This window comes from Rhinopithecus roxellana, chromosome 1, assembly GCF_007565055.1.
Source record: "Rhinopithecus roxellana isolate Shanxi Qingling chromosome 1, ASM756505v1, whole genome shotgun sequence".
Classification (NCBI taxonomy): Eukaryota; Metazoa; Chordata; class Mammalia; order Primates; family Cercopithecidae; genus Rhinopithecus; species Rhinopithecus roxellana.
Genome location: NC_044549.1, coordinates 18,918,886 through 18,935,190, shown reverse-complemented (window position 1 = coordinate 18,935,190; position 16,305 = coordinate 18,918,886). Strand labels below are relative to the sequence as shown.

General features: G+C 36.0%; 1 non-coding gene across 1 annotated transcript; it reads right to left on the bottom strand.

The window, feature by feature from the left end:
• Positions 1-14,442: 14,442 nt before the first annotated feature.
• Positions 14,443-14,641, bottom strand: LOC115892298. The gene has a single exon (XR_004052192.1). It is a non-coding gene; the product is annotated as a U2 spliceosomal RNA (small nuclear RNA).
• Between the last annotated feature and the right edge of the window lie 1,664 nt (positions 14,642-16,305).

The window sequence follows — 16,305 nt, the reverse complement described above, 5'->3', positions numbered from 1 at the left end:
CTTTGAAGCAATTGTGAATGGAAGTTCATTCATGATTTGGCTCTCTTTTTGTCTGTTACTGGTGTATAAGAATGCTTGTGATTTTTGCACATTTAATTTTGTATCCTGAGACTTTGCTGAAGTTGCTTATCAGCTTAAGGAGATTTTGGGCTGAGATGATGAGGTTTTCTAAATATACAATCATGTCATCTGCAAACAGGGACAATTTGACTTCTTCTTTTCCTAACTGAATACCCTTGATTTCTTTCTCTTGCCTGATTGCCCTAGCCAGAACTTCCAACACTATGTTGAATAGGAGTGGTGAGAGAGGGCATCCCTGTCTTGTGCCAGTTTTCAAAGGGAATGCTTCCAGTTTTTGCCCATTCAGTATGATATTGGCTGTGGGTTTGTCATAAATAGCTCTTATTATTTTGAGATACGTTCCATCAATACCGAATTTATTGAGAGTTTTTAGCATGAAGGGCTGTTGAATTTTGTCAAAGGCCTTTTCTGCATCTATTGAGATAATCACGTGGTTTTTGTCTTTGGTTCTGTTTATATGCTGGATTACGTTTATTGATTTGCATATGTTGAACCAGCCTTGCATCCCAGGGATGAAACCCACTTGATCATGGTGGATAAGCTTTTTGATGTGCTGCTGGATTTGGTTTGCCAGTATTTTACTGAGGATTTTTGCATCAATGTTCATCAGGGATATTGGTCTAAAATTCTCTTTTTTTGTTATGTCTCTGCCAGCACACCCAGCTAATTTTTGTATTTTTAGTAGAATGGAGTTTCACCATCTTGTCCAGGCTGGTCTCAAACTCTTGACCTAAGGTGATCTACCTGCTTCAGCTTCCCAAAGTGCTGGGACTACAGGCATGAGCCACCATGCCCAGCTGATAATGGTTGATAATTTATAGCACAGTAACATCACAGTTAATCAAGCTAAAACCTGTGGTAGCAATTGAAGTATGTGCCTTGGAAACCCAACTGGCCCATAATAACTTCAAGTACTGTGGTGTGGAATAGATTCTGAGTGCACTAGAGTGCTTACAGAAATAAAATGGCACATATCGGTCTTTACCTCTTAACTGAAATCACAGTCTGATGGGATGTCAGCAAGAGGGCACAATAGGAAGCCCTAGACCCTCCTCATGGACACACAGATTCAACAATACACAGACCAATTTCCTTTGTAAGAAATCCAGAGACTAGTTGAGAGGTTTCTGTAGCCTAGGCAATCATAAAACTGCCACATTGAAGCCAGTAGGAAGGTTCAAGACAACCTCTTGCCATAATCCCTGCCCCTGGCACAGCACTATGATTAGGGAGAAACCTCCAGCTCCCAGCTTCTCCCTGGGTAAGTAAGATAAGAACTCTACTACATGTTCAATTTTCTGATTTCTCTGGGGGCTGCTCGAGGCACTAACTGTTGGTTTTCTGAAAAGACAACCCAACTGATAAAACTTTAGCCAGACTTACTAAAAGAAGAAAAAGGGAGCACGAAGACAAATAAAATGTAAGTGAAAGAGGAGCTTTAAAACTGATGCCACAGAAATACAGAAAGATCATGAGACTGCTGTGAACAATTACACACCGATAAATTGGATAACTTAGAAGGAATGGATAAGTTTCAACAAACATACAACCTACCAAGAATGAGTCATGTAGAAATGAAAAGTCTGTACAGACCTATTACACATAAAGAAATTGAATCAGTAATCAAAACTGTTTTAACAACAACAACAAACAGAACCAGATGGCTTCACTGATTAATTCTGCCAACTGTTTAAAGAATAACTAATGCCAATCCTTCTCAATCTTTTCCAAAAATCAGAGGGAAGGAAACACCTCTAAACTAACATCAGGCCAGTATTACTCTAATACCAAATCCAGACAGAAACAATACAAGAAAGAAAAGCTGCAGGCCAATGTTGCTGACAAACATTGATGTAAAACTCCTCAACCATACAATAGCAAACTGAATTCAGTAACATATTTAAGGGACCATACACTGTGACCAAGTGACATTTATCCCTGGGATGCAAGGATGGTTCAACATACAAAAATCAATTAATGTGATAAACCATACCGATAGAACAAAGAAGAGAAATCACATGATCATCTCAATAGATGGAGAAAAACCATGTGACAAAAGTAAGCATTGTTTTCAGGGTAAAAACTCTCAATAAACTCAGGATAGAAGGAAATTACTTCAACAAAATAAAGAATTATAATGAAAAGTATATGAAAGATCCACAGCTAACATCATACTCAGTGGTGAAAAACTGAAAGCTATTCCTCTAATATTGGGAACAAGAAAAGGATGCCCACTCTCCTCTTCTATTCAATATAGTAGTAGAAGTCCTAGCCAGAGCAATTAGGTGAGGAAAAGAAATAAAAAGCTTCCAAATTAGAAAAGAAGTAAAATTATCTCTGTTTGCAGATGACATAATTATATAGTATAAAACGCCAAAGATTATACTGAAAACCTTTTAGAACTAATAAATGAATTCAGAAAGTTGCAAATTACAAAATCTACATAAAACATCAGCTGTATTTCTCTATACTAACAATGAACTATCTGAAAAGGAAATTAATAAAATAATCTCATTTGCTATAGCATCCAAAATAATAAGACAATTAAATATAAACCTAACTAAGAAGATAAAAGACTTGTACACTCAAAACTACAAAACATTGATAAAAGAAATTAAAGAAGACACAAATAAAAGGAATGACATCTTGTGTTCATAGATTGAATGACATGATATTTTTAAAATATCTATACTATCCACAGTTATTTACAGATTTGATACAATCTCTGTCAAAATCCTAATGGCATTTTTACAGAAATAGAAAAATTAATACTAAAATGAAAGCACAAAGGACCAAGAATAACCAAAAAATCATGAGAAAAGAGAACAAAGCTGGAGGCATCACACTTTCTGATTTCAATATATATTACAAACCTACAGCTATTAAAATAGTATGATATTGGCATTAGGAAAGACAAATAGACCAATGCAACAAAATAGAGGGCCTAGAAATGAAAGCACACATATAGGCAATGGATCTTCAACAATGGTGCCAAAATACACAACTGGCAGAGAATAGTCTGTTATACATATGGTGTTGGGAAAACTGGATATCCACATGCTTAAGAATAAAATTAAACCGTGTATGAGTGCCGTGGCGTACGCCTGTAATCCCAACAGTTTAGGAGGCCGAGGTGGGCAGATTGCTTGATCCCAGGAGTTAGAGACCAGCCTGGGCTACATAGCAAAACCCCATCTTTACCAAAAATACACAACTTAGTTGGGCATGGTGGTACGGCCTGTAGTTCCAGCTACTCAGGGGTCTGAGGTGGGAGGATCGCTTGAGCTCGGGAGGCGGAGGTTGCAGTGAGCCATGATTGCAACACTGCACACCACCCTGGGTGACAGAGGGATACTCTGTTCAAAAAGAAACTAAAATGAAAGAAAAGAAATTTAACCCTTATCTTAAACCATCCACAAAAATCAACTCAAAATGAATTAAAGACTTAGCTGTAAGACCAGAAACTGTAAAATTCCTAGAAGAAAACCTGGGAAAAGCTTCATGATATTGGTCTTGGCAATGATTTCTTGGCTATGACACCAAAAGTGCAGGCAGCTAAAGCAAAAACAAAAAAGTGAGACTACATCACACTAAAAAACAGTTCCTGCATATTAAAAAAAAAAGCAATTAACAGACTAAAAATTCAACCTACAGAATGGGAGAAAATATTTGTGAACCATATAGGAGATAAGGGATGAATATCCAAGCTATCAGTTGAAGGAATTCCTTCAATTCAAAAACAGAAAAACAAAACAAAAAAACAAAACAAAACAAAACAAAAAACAAATAACCTGTTTAAAATATTGAGAAAGAACATACTTCTCCAAAGAGGGCATACAAATGGCCAACAGGTAGATAGAAAATGTCCTCAGCTTCAGTAATTATCAAGGAAATGAAAATCAAAACTGCACTATCACCTTACACCTTTTAGGATGACTTTTTAAAAAAAATATTGGCAAGAATGTGGGGAAAAAGGGACCCCTTTTGTGCTGTTGGTGGGAATTTTAAATGGTGCAGCCCCTATGAAAAAAAGGAGGAAGATTCCTCAGAATACTAAATATATTTATTTATTACAATAAAATATAAAATGAAAGGATTTATATGAACTCACTTGGAAAGATGTATTTGATATACTGTTCAGTAAGTAAAGCAAGCTACTGAACATAGCATATGATTCAATTTGGGATTTAAAAGTTTGTGTGTAGATATAATACATATATAAATTATATAAAATTATATCTTTATCTACATAGTAAAAAACTTGGAAAAATAAAATGTTAACAGTAATTTTGTCCATGGAGTTAGAAGGAGATGGGGGGATATAAGAGGAGCTTTCTATTTTTACTCTATACCTGTTTATAAAATTTGAATTAATTTGAATATTATAAAATAAGCATGCCATGTTTTTGTATTTTTATTTTGTTTATTTTTATAATTTTAACTTTTATGTTTGATTCAGGGGATTCATGTGAAAGTTTGTTATGTGGATATACTGTCCAATGAGGAGGCCTCCAGTTACATCCATATTGCTGCAAATACTTGATTTTGTTCTTCTTTATGGCTGTGTCGTATTCCACGGTATGTATGTACCACATTTTCTTTATCAGCCCATCGTTGGTGGGTACCTAGGTTGATTCTATGCCTTCGCTATTGTGAATAGTGCTGTGATGAACATACAAGTGCATATGCCTTTTTGGTAGAACTGTTTTTTTGTTTTTCTTTTGGAGATATACCCATTTACGGGATTACTGGTCAAACAGTAGGTTCTGTTTTAAGTTGTTTGATAAATCTCCAAATTGCTTTCCACAGTAGCTGAACTAATGTATTCCCACCAACAGTGTATAAGCATTCTCTCTTCTCCACAGCCTCTTATGATTAAGCAATTCAAAGGAAGTATAGCAATGGGCTCATGACCATAAAATTAACTTGTCTTACTCCATTACCTGGAAGCAACGGGCCTACATGAAAGATTCAATTCCTTCTGAAGACTCGGTTACATAATTAATTGGAGACAACACCCTTAAAGCATGAAATTTTGTCTTACATGATTGATTATATTATTTTAATTAAATTCTGTTATATAGTGCAATTTCCCCATAGCCGGAATACACGAGTCCAGAAATAATTGGATAGAACCACAAATGGGCAGGTCCTCTCACTGTTTTCCCAAATAACCTACTCACAGAATTTTGGAGTCTTGTTCTGGCAACTAAGACTCTGGTATTTTGGAGGTCTTGGTCTCCAAGAAGGAGATGCTTCCATCAAGGATAAAATAATGGTTCCATTGAACTAGAAATTGAGACTGTCGCCTGACCATTTTGGGTTCTTCATGCTACTGAACCAACAAGTAAATTAAAGGGTTAATATACTGACTTGAGTAATTGATCCTGTTTAGTAGAGAAAATTGGATTGCTACTCCACAATGGAGACAGAGATAGCTATTTTGAAACATGGGATTCTCTGGGGCTACTCATAGCATTTCCTTCCTTTTAGCAAATTTTAGTGGAATATTACAGCCACCAAATAAATGAATGGCTATTAAAGACTCAGACCCCTCGGAAATGAAGGTTTACAACACTCCACAAGGAAAAGAATTCCAAATAGCTGAAGTTTTGTTTGATGGCAAGGGAGACTTAGAATGTGTAGTGAAAGGAAAAGGTCATAGATGTAAACTTCAGCCTCATGACCAATGACAGAAATGAAGACTGGTGTCTTTACCCATTTTCTATGTGTTGTACTAGTTCGTTTTCACGCTGGTGATAAACACGCTGCTGATAAGCCCAGAACGAGCAATTTACAAAAGAAAGAGGTTTAATTGAACTTACAGTTCCATGTGGCTGGGGAAGCCTCAAAATCATGGCAAAAGGAAAAGGAGGAAAAAGTCACATCTTACATGGATGGCGTCAGGCAAAAAATGAGAGAGCTTGTGCAGGGGAATGCCTCTCTTTAAAACCATCAGATCTCATGAGACTTATTTACTATCACGAGAACAGCATGGGAAAGACCTGCTCCCATGATTCAATTACCTCCCATCAAGTTGAACACATGGGAATTAAAGATGAGATTCAGGTGGGGACACAGCCAAACCATATCAGTGTTATACCTGTGTTTATTTGTATATGCTAACCATTTTCTTCTCTCTTTTTCTTATTAATCTTTTTTTTTTTTGCACAAACACATTTCTTTATTAACCAAGGGATGATCCTAATTAATCCAACACACTTTGAAATAGCTACATGTAAAATGTTTGTGATAAAGATAATTGAACACAGTAATGAAAAAAAAAAACAATATGGAGATTTGCTCATTGAACTGAGCTTGGTCATTCTCTTAGTTAATTCCTGTCCTAAGTGATGATGGAATTTTTATTCTACTTTTTCAAACAGTCCGTCACTAGTTTCCCATCTTTCAATTTTCTTGTTATTGTGCTTTCCTTCCCATCCCACTCCTGATGCTGAACCAATGCACCATCTGTAAAGTTGCAGACACTCTGAGTTTTTCTCCCATCAGCTGTGGTTTCTTCAGACTTCTCTCCCAGGGTACAAGAAAACTGTTGTTTTCAAAGTGCTCTCAGTTTTTATGGTGAGGTTTTCGCCATCACAAGTGATGATACAGTCTGGTTTGGCCATTGCGCCCATTTTTCGCAATGCTATTCCCACTCCTAGCTCCTTCATGTATTCATCAAAGCCTTTGCTATCCACCAGGTGCCATCTTCCTTCCAGCTGCTGAACTGTGGCCCTGGTGGGCGCGGGCGGGCTGACGTGCAGAGCGGGGTCGGCGTCGGCGTGGCAGGGTGCTGTCCTCATTAATCTTTTACATAGAAGTTGTTGAAAGAAAACTTTACCATTTAGTCTTTAGGCAAAAGAATATTCAATTGGTCCGTGACTGAATTTGAAGAGTGATTAATACAGCTGGCAACAAACACAATGACTTTTGGGATGGTACCTCTTCTCATATGTTGTCAGGCAGAGAAATAGAGTTGCTTTATTGCTGTACAGTTGTCCAAATGCGCATAGTAAGGTGCATGTGGAAGCTGAATAGCCAAAGTGATAGACTAGGCTTCTCATTTTCAAATTCTCCCTTAATTTCTCTGCTTTATGATACTAGAGCTGAACCCTGTCAACATTCCTTTCTCAGATGGCAAAATATTAAGTTTTACCAGTAAAATGCACTTTAAATATACTTTAGGAGAAAAGGACTTTTCTTACTGGATGTGATGAACTACTCCTTTTGCTCCCATGGCACACTTACCAGTGACATGCATGACAGACATGCAATGACACTCCCATCCAGTAACTTGTGTTGTCAACCTTGCCTGTGATGTCCTTCTCACAAGGTATGCTTCTCTGGTCCGCCAGCTCCCTGGAAGAAAGGTTCCTCTCATTCCTGGTCTCAGCCTGCAATTCCTGCCATGCCAGCCTTAATCAAAGGTTGCTGAGAAGCTCCGACCTACACAACCCGGCAAATTTCTTTACCATCAAGTAGGTAGCGGACATACACTTTCCAGAGACACCTGATTCACAGCCTTGAGGAAGATCCTTTCCAAGTTTGTTCCTCCCTTAGGAACTGTACTTCAGCCCTAGGGTATTTTTAGCGTTCCTTTTATCCCCTCTTAACCTTCTGTTATCAGCTGGGGATTCTTTTTAGCAAAAATTCCCTATTAAAATTACTGAGTAGTTCCTCTGTCCTGACTGGATTCTGGCTACCACAGTAATATTCCATTGTACGTGTGGCATGCTACAATTTGCTTATCCATGTACCAGTGAAAGGATATTTCGGTTGTTTTCAATTTGGGGCTATTGTGAATAAAACTACTATCTGCATACAGACGCAAGCTTTTGTGTGGAAATAATCTTTCATTTCTCTTCGTAACACACCAAGAAGTGGGATTGCTGGTTTGTGTGGTGAATGTGTATGTAGTATACATTTTAAATGGCTAGCTGTTTTACAAAGCAGCTGTCATATTTTTGCATTTTCAGAATTATGTGAAGATTCCAGTTTCTCCACATTAGTATCAGCACCTGTTATTATCAAACCTTAATTTTAGCTATTCTGGTGGGTGTACAGTGATATCTAACGGTGGCTCTAATTTTTCATAGTCCTAATGAGCAAGGGATTGAGGATCTTTTCAAGTGCGTTTTGGCTTCTCCTATATCTTCTTTTATGAAGTGTCTGTTCAACTCTTTTGCCCATGTGTTTTTGTTGATTTGGCCGTCTATTATTGCATTATAAAAATTTTCTATATATTCGGGTTACAAATTCATTGTCAGATATATGTTTTGTAATCTGTGACTTGACTTTTTATATTTTTTATATGTTTAACATAATCTTTCAACAAAAATTTTAATTTTGATGAAGTCCAATTTAACCTAACTTAACATTTTTTCTTTTATCATTTATGTTTTTATGTCATATTTAAAATATTTTCTTAATAATATTCCAAAGATATTCTACTTTATTGTCTTCTAAAAGTTTTACAATTTGGGTTCCTATATTTTTTCAATTCATCATCCATTTTTTATTTATTTTTTTACTTGACACATGGTCATTGTACATATTTATGCAGTGCATAGTGGTGTTTTGATATATACAATGTATAGTGATCAGATCAGGGTAACATTATCCATTTTGAATTCATTTTTGGTCATAAGGTGAGTAAAATTTCAAGGCAATTTTTTTTCCAGCTGAATATTCAGTTATCCCAGTACTATTTATTGGAATACATATCCTTTCTTTATTGAATTACCATGGCGCCTTTGTTAAAAATCAATTGACAATATGAATGTATATTTTTTCCAGGAAGCTATCCTATTCCATTAAAATACATGTGTGTTTTTACTTATTGCATTAGCAGTGACTATTGTAGCTGTAGAGTAAGTCTTAAAAGCAAATGGTATATAAATTTTATAATCAGTTTTTCTACTTCTGTAAAAAGCCTGTTGGGTATTTGACTAGGATGCATTGAATCTACAGATCAATTTCACAAGATCTGCCATCTCAACAATATTAAGTCTTTCAACATTTTTATTTTGATATTACTTGATTTTCCTAAGCAATTTTTGCATTTTTTAGTGTACCAGATTTTGCACATCTGTTATTAAATATACTATGTCTTCTACTTTTATATGCTATTGGGAACAGTGTTCTATTTTTAATTTCATTTTCTGTTGCTAATATGTAGAAATAGTTGATTTTTATTTATACTGTATTGTGACATTAAATTATTAGTTTTATATATTATATCTTATATAATTTCTACTTAAGCAATTATGCAATATATGAACAAAGATAGTTTTACTTCTTTCTTTCCAATCTACATTTGTTTCTCTTCCTTGCCTTATAGCACTAAGACCTTGAGTACAGTAATGAGTAAAATAATGAGAGTATTTCTGACTTCAGGTAGAAATCATTTGCTCTTTCACTATTAAGTATGGTCTTGGCTGTGTATTTTTTTAATAGGTTAACTTCTTCAGATTGAGGAAATTTTCTTCTATTCTTAGTTTGATAAGAATTTTTATTATAAATATATGTTGAATTTTGTCAAATACTCTTTAATACATCAACTAAGCTATTAATATAGTTTCTTGCCTTTTTCTATTAGTATATTATGTTAATTGATTTGATTTTCAGATATTAAATGTTCTGGCATTTCTGGGATAAGCCTCACTTCATCATGGTCCATTATACTTTAAATAGCACTGGATTTAATTAGCTAGTACTTTGTAAAAGATTTTTGTGATTATGTCCAATGTAAATATTGGTCTGTAGTTTTTCTTTCCTGTGATGCCTCTGTCTAGCTTTGGCATAAAGATAGTACTAGACTTCAAACCTCATGTATGAATTGAGTAATTGAAAATCATCTATCAATCCAGTTCAAATATAAAATCCAGCTTAATTAGTTAAGTGCTGAGATCATGAGATACATTTCAAATTCGACTATTAGCAACCTTACTGATAACAAAGAGACCATATGCTTTGTGTGACTATTTGGAATTTTGCATTAGTACATGGATATATTAATACATATGAGGTCCTTATTAGTTCAGAGACATAAAGGGAGCAAACGTAAATCTATATTTAAATTGAATACAGAACAAAAACTTGCTTTGAGAGCCTCAGAGAGGGCTGTATCTTAAGCAGTACCATAATGGCCATATGATCCTAACACAGCATGGCTTTGTAAGGAAAGTATCCCTGTACGTGCAGACTAGAGTCTTTGGCAAAAGGTTCATGCTGACTCCCAGTGCCCCCCAGCCCTCAGCATTGACTAGTGTGATTCTGCAGTCAAATGCTCTACAACTGAGCTGTACCTTTTCATCTAGTGTGATTTTGGATTAATAAGTCTACTGGAGCTAGATACAGTTCCTTCAGGGGTAAATGATTAGTCTGTTAGTGTACTTTGGTGGAGCCAGCTTTCACCACTGAAAGCAATAAAATAATTCTAATACCCCAAGTGCCTGTTTTATAATGGGTAATGCCAATGACACATTCCAGTAAGAGTAGATCACTGACAAAAGGAGAATGGTCATCTCTAGAGGAATATATTGTATCTATGAGGGGTTTGCAGCCTTGTCTTTGGGAATATCAATAGAACCTCTAAAACGGCAGTCAATACCAATTTCTGAAAGGTGTAAATTCTCATTCTCTCTCTGTCAAGGCCAAGCAAGCTGACTTAATTACTAATGCAAGTCTCTAAACTGAGGAACATGATGCCATTTAGAAGTCTACAACCTTTTCCCCATAGATCGTAAAACTAAAACTGGCAGAAAACAGAAATGCAAAAAGAGAATAGACTCCTCCAAAATTTTATGAGGTTTCCACAACCTAGTTATGAGAGAGAAAATTTACAGGAAAGTCTCATTTATGAACATATACATAAAAATACTTAAAAATCAGCAGACTGAATCTTGCATTATACAAAAACTAAAATATGACCAACATGGTTTCTTCCAAGGCTGCTTTGGTGCTTGAAAATATATTACTATACTTTGCCCCATTAATAAATTAAAAGAAAATATGCAAAAAGTATTGGACACATTTAGTAACCTTTATATGATAAAATTGTTAATAACTTCTAATAGAAAATAAGTTATTTAATAAAATTAAGTACCAAAGACTTATAGAAAATGTCACTCAGATAGTAAAACTTTGAATTTTTCCTTTTGAGATCAGGTATGACACAAGGACGCCTGCTTTTATCACTTCAGTGTTATACTAAATATTCTAGTCAATTCAAGAAGACAAAAAGAAAAGAAAAATAAGTAAAATGTGTAGGACTCAGAAATGAGGAAAGAAAAATGTAATTTTTGGCAGATGATAAGGCAAGGAATGAGGTTGCAATTTAAAAACACACACAGTTTTAGAGGGCACCAAATGTTCCATGTCTTGATATTTAAGATTATTACATAAGTTTTCACTCCCTAATAATTCATCAAGCTATGTTTTTCTTTATATAATTTTTGTATGAATTATATTTATAATTTTTATTTTTATATTAAATAGAAATTAAATTTTATTTATTGAGGGTGGCTTGGAGATGGCACTGGTATAACCCCTTTTGGATGACCTGAACCTAGGGCTCATTTAAGAATGGGTCTGTCGGCTGGGCGCGGTGGCTCATGCCTGTAGTCCCAGCACTTTGGGAGGCTGAGGCGGGCAGATTACCTGAGCTCAGGAGTTTGAGACCAGCCTGGCCAACATGGTGAAACCCCATCTCTACTGAAGATACAAAAATTAGCTGGGCGTGGTGGCACACGCCTGTAATCCCAGCTACTCGGGAGGCTGAGGCAGGAGAATTTCTTGAGCCCTAGAGACGGAGGTTGCAGTGAGCCGAGATCGTGCCACTGCACTCCAGCCTGGCTGACAGAGCAAGATTCTGTCTCAAAACAAAAACAAAAACAAAAACAAAGACAAAAACAAAAAACCATAAAGGGTCTGTCAGGTAAATGAACAAAATGCCAACCAAGTAAAAAAATACTGTCAGTGAGGAGGGAAGAAGAGGAATATGAATTGAAAAGCTAACCTATCAGGTGCTATGCTCACTACCTAGGTGACAAACCTCAGCATCACACAATATCCCCAGGTAACAAACCTGCACATGTACCCCCGTATCTAAAATAAAAACTGAAATTTTAAAAAGTGCTCCAACTTTCTAGAAAGTCATAAAAGAACCTGCTTATGCACCAGAGCATTCAATACCTATATATAATGAAAGATTCCACCACAAGTCCACATACATCTGTCATTAGCCTCTTCTCCGACCTGGAATAGGTGTGTGCTTTCAAGAAGGCTTCAGTGTTGTCAAGAATATTAGAGTGTTCTGACTAGCTTTTACTGGGCTCTATTTTCCAAACTCGACCCTAAATATCTCACAATGGTCACGCTTGTACATCTTCATAACAGAGTTCTACAGCTAATGGTATTATTCTCACCCCCTCCCCATTTACAAATGAAGAAAGAGGCACAGAGAGTTTCTGATTTAGTCAAGGTTATATGGTTAGTAAGTGGCAGAGCCAGACTTCAAAACGCAGGAGTCTAAGCCTAGAGTTTATGTACTTCAGCAGTCTCTTTTGCCATAATTGATAATTGAGGATACTGCTGCCCTGCGCATTTCTTGTATGTAATAAGTTCCGGGAGATTAGGGCATGAGGGGTGTAATTAGATATACTAATGAACTCCTGATACATGTTTCAATTAATGTAATCTGTGATCAGCTTTGGATTCAGATAAGGAAAATGAGACCACTCCTTTGGAGATTTGGTTGGATCCCCTACCGCATCTAAGGGATTTCCAGTAAGGTGTGCAATAGAGCATGGAGCTAGATATTGTGGGGGAAAAGAATAAGTGCTAAGAATTAGAATGAACAGGGTAGAGTTACAAGAAATTTCAGAGAATAGCCATTATCGCTAGCATCTTGCTCTAATGAGCTTGATAGCAGATGAGGGTGTGTGAAGGTGCAGTCAGGTTGGCCTAGTGCCCGAGCAGAGAAGAAATCCTCTTTCCTTCATGCCAAGATTGACTCTTGGGTCTCCTCAGCATTACTTAAACAGCATTCTCATTTGATGACAGCAATGCTACCTTTCCTAAGAAATCCCTACTGATTCCCTAATAATGTCTGCTGAGTATTGCATGTAAATTATGAATACATATTTACAATTATAGAAGTTTCCCAATTCCCAGTCTCTAAGCATCAAACTTTTAATAAGGTCTCTAGTGAAGACTCTCAGATTCATTATGACACTTTGAACAGAGAGTGTGAATTTTCTGTATATGTCCCGGGTTAATAAGTGAATTACAGTATTAGCCAGGATACTGTCCCCAGTGACTCTCAGGAGATGGATCATTTTTTCAGACTAATGACGATAATCTCAAAAAAAGAAATATTTCAGTTATTTCTGTTCTGAGAAATAAATGAAGATGCCCCTCCCCTTCATTTCATAATAAAATAAGAGAAGAGTCTCTGCGTCCCCTGTATCAGATTTGTTGAAGCTATTTATTTATATGTATAATACATGAAAAATCAGTATTTTATATTAGGGACTAGTCTCTAATAGCAAACTTTGAGATAATGAACAGATTGAAAGAAACTGGAAGAAGCCATTATTCTTAATTTCATGAATGAAAACCTTGATTTCTTTTCACTTTTAATGTAGCAGGGAGCTTTAGTGGGTAAAAGGCATTAGAAAGTGACTATAATTCTTTTCTTCCTTTTTAAACCCCTTCTTCCCTTTCCCAGTCTCTAGCTCTAGCACTTGTACTGAATTAAATATTTCTCTTTTCCTCATCTGTCTCTCTCCCTAGTTTTTTTCTTAGTTGCTTTTCTTAGAGCTCTCATGCTCATTCTTTTTTTTCTTCTGGCTGTCTTCAGGTGTGGGACCGAAACCAGGAAGAGTCCACCTTTTATCCTAATCTTCCCAACACGTTCGATCTTTATATTAGGTTTATGCTGGGATTTCTTTTTCTAGATGCTTTGGGTTTATCTTGGACTAGATCAGATTACTTTCAAAGGCAGATTCATCTGATTTAAATGAGAGGAGTAGAAAACTTTCATTGTTTTTCTTTAAATAAGTCCTGCAGTGAGAAAAACAGAAACTAGCTCCTCGATTACAGATTGGCAAATCTGCCATATTAATTAGTATATTCAGCTGCCTGCCGGCCGTGGTGGCTCATGCCTGTAATCCCAGCACTTTGGGAGGCCAGGACGGGTGGATCACCTGAGGTCAGGAGTTCCAGACCAGCCTGGCCAGCATGGTGCAACTCTGTCTCTACTAAAAATACAAAAAAATTAGTCAGGCGTGGTGGCAGGCCCCTGTAATCCCAGCTATTCGGGAGGCTGAGGCAGGAGAATCGCTTGAACCGGGTGAGTAGAGGTTGCAGTGAGCCGAGATCGTGCCATTGCACTGCAACCTGGGAGATAAGAGCAAAACTCCATTAAAAAAAAAATCAGGATAATGTACATTGTACCCATTAAATAATTTCTTATCATCCACCTCCCTCCCATTACCCCATACTTCTGAGTATCCTCTGTCACTTGATCTTAGCCAAAAGGCTGAGAAGCAATGAGTACCCACTGTCTATCATATCACACATTCCATGTGTGCACCTTATTTAGCTTCCACTTACCTGTGAGAACACGTAGTATTTGTATTTCTTTGTCTGAGTTCTTTCACTTAAGGTAATGGTCTCTGGTATCATCCAGATTGCTGCAAAAGACATGATGTCATGCTTTTTTTTATAGCCAAATTGTATTCCATTATATATCTACTTATCTATTTATCTACCAACAGATAGATAAATAAATAGATAGATAGGTACCACATTTTATTTATCTACTCATCTATTAATGAACACTTAAGCTGGTTCCATATCTTTGCTATTGTGAACAGTGCTGCAATAAACATACCAGTACAGGTATCTTTTTTATATAATGATTGATTTCCCTTTAGGTAGATACTCAGTAGAGAGATTGCTGGATTGAATAATAGTTCTATTTTTAGTTCCTTGAGAAATCTCCATATGATGTTCCATGAAGGTTGTACTAATTTACATTCTCACAAACAGTGTATAAGTATTCTCTTTTCTCTACATCCTCTCTAACTTGTGCTATTTCTTGTCTTTTCAGTAATAGCCCTTCTGACTGGTATTAGATGACATCTTATTGTGCATTTAATTTTCATTTCTCTGATAATCAGTGATGACAAACACCTTTTCATACGCTTGTTTGGCCATTTGTATGTCTTCTTTTGAAAAAAAAAAAATGTCCATTCATGTCCTTTGCCCACTTTTAATGAGGTTATTTAGGTTGTTTATTGAGTTGAGTTCCTTGTAAATCCTGGATATTAATCTTCTGTCAGATGCATAGTTTGCAAATATTTTCTGCCATTTTGCAGGCTGTTTAGCAACTCTGTTGATTATTTATTTTGCTGTACAGAAACTCTTCAGTTTAAGTAAGTCTCATTTGTTTATTTTTATTTTTGTTGTCTGTACTTTTGAGGCCTTAGTCATAAATTCTTTGACTAGACAAATATCCAAAAGAGTTTTTCCTAAGTTTTCTTCTAGTATTTTTATGGTTTTAGGTCTTTAATCCATCTTAAATTGATTTTTATTTATGATGAAAACTAGGGGTCCAATTTCAGGCTTCTCCATGTGATAATTCAATTTTCCTAGGCCATTTATTGGAAAGGGTGGCCTTTTCCTGTTATACGGATGATATTATGCTGATTGGTCATAGAAAACAAGAAGTGACAACTGTTCTAGACTTATTGGTAAGACATTTGTGTGCCAGAGGGTAGGATATAAATCCACCAAAAATTCAACGGCCTTGTATCTTTGTGAAATTTCTAGGTTCTTATATTCACCTGCACTGTGAGAGAAAGATGGAATCTTCCATACTTTGCTTTCAAATGTTACAAGAGTACATTCAATTAAAAGAATCTGATTCATGTATAAAACTCTAGTTATCAAATAGTCTGTATAAATAAATTTGTTAGCTTTGTAGCAACTCCTTATAGGAAAAAAGGTGAGAGGGAAGAGGGAAAGAAAAAAAGGAAGGAGAAAGAAAGAAAGAACAAACAAATACATCAGTCTACAAACTTTATTTCTTTGTTTAAAAGCACTGACTAGTAAAAAAGATAAGAGGTAGATTCCTTTGGGAGAAATAACTAAGTTGACTTTTGTTATTTATTATTCTTTAGTGAGGATAATGAGTTTGAGATTCTTTCCTGA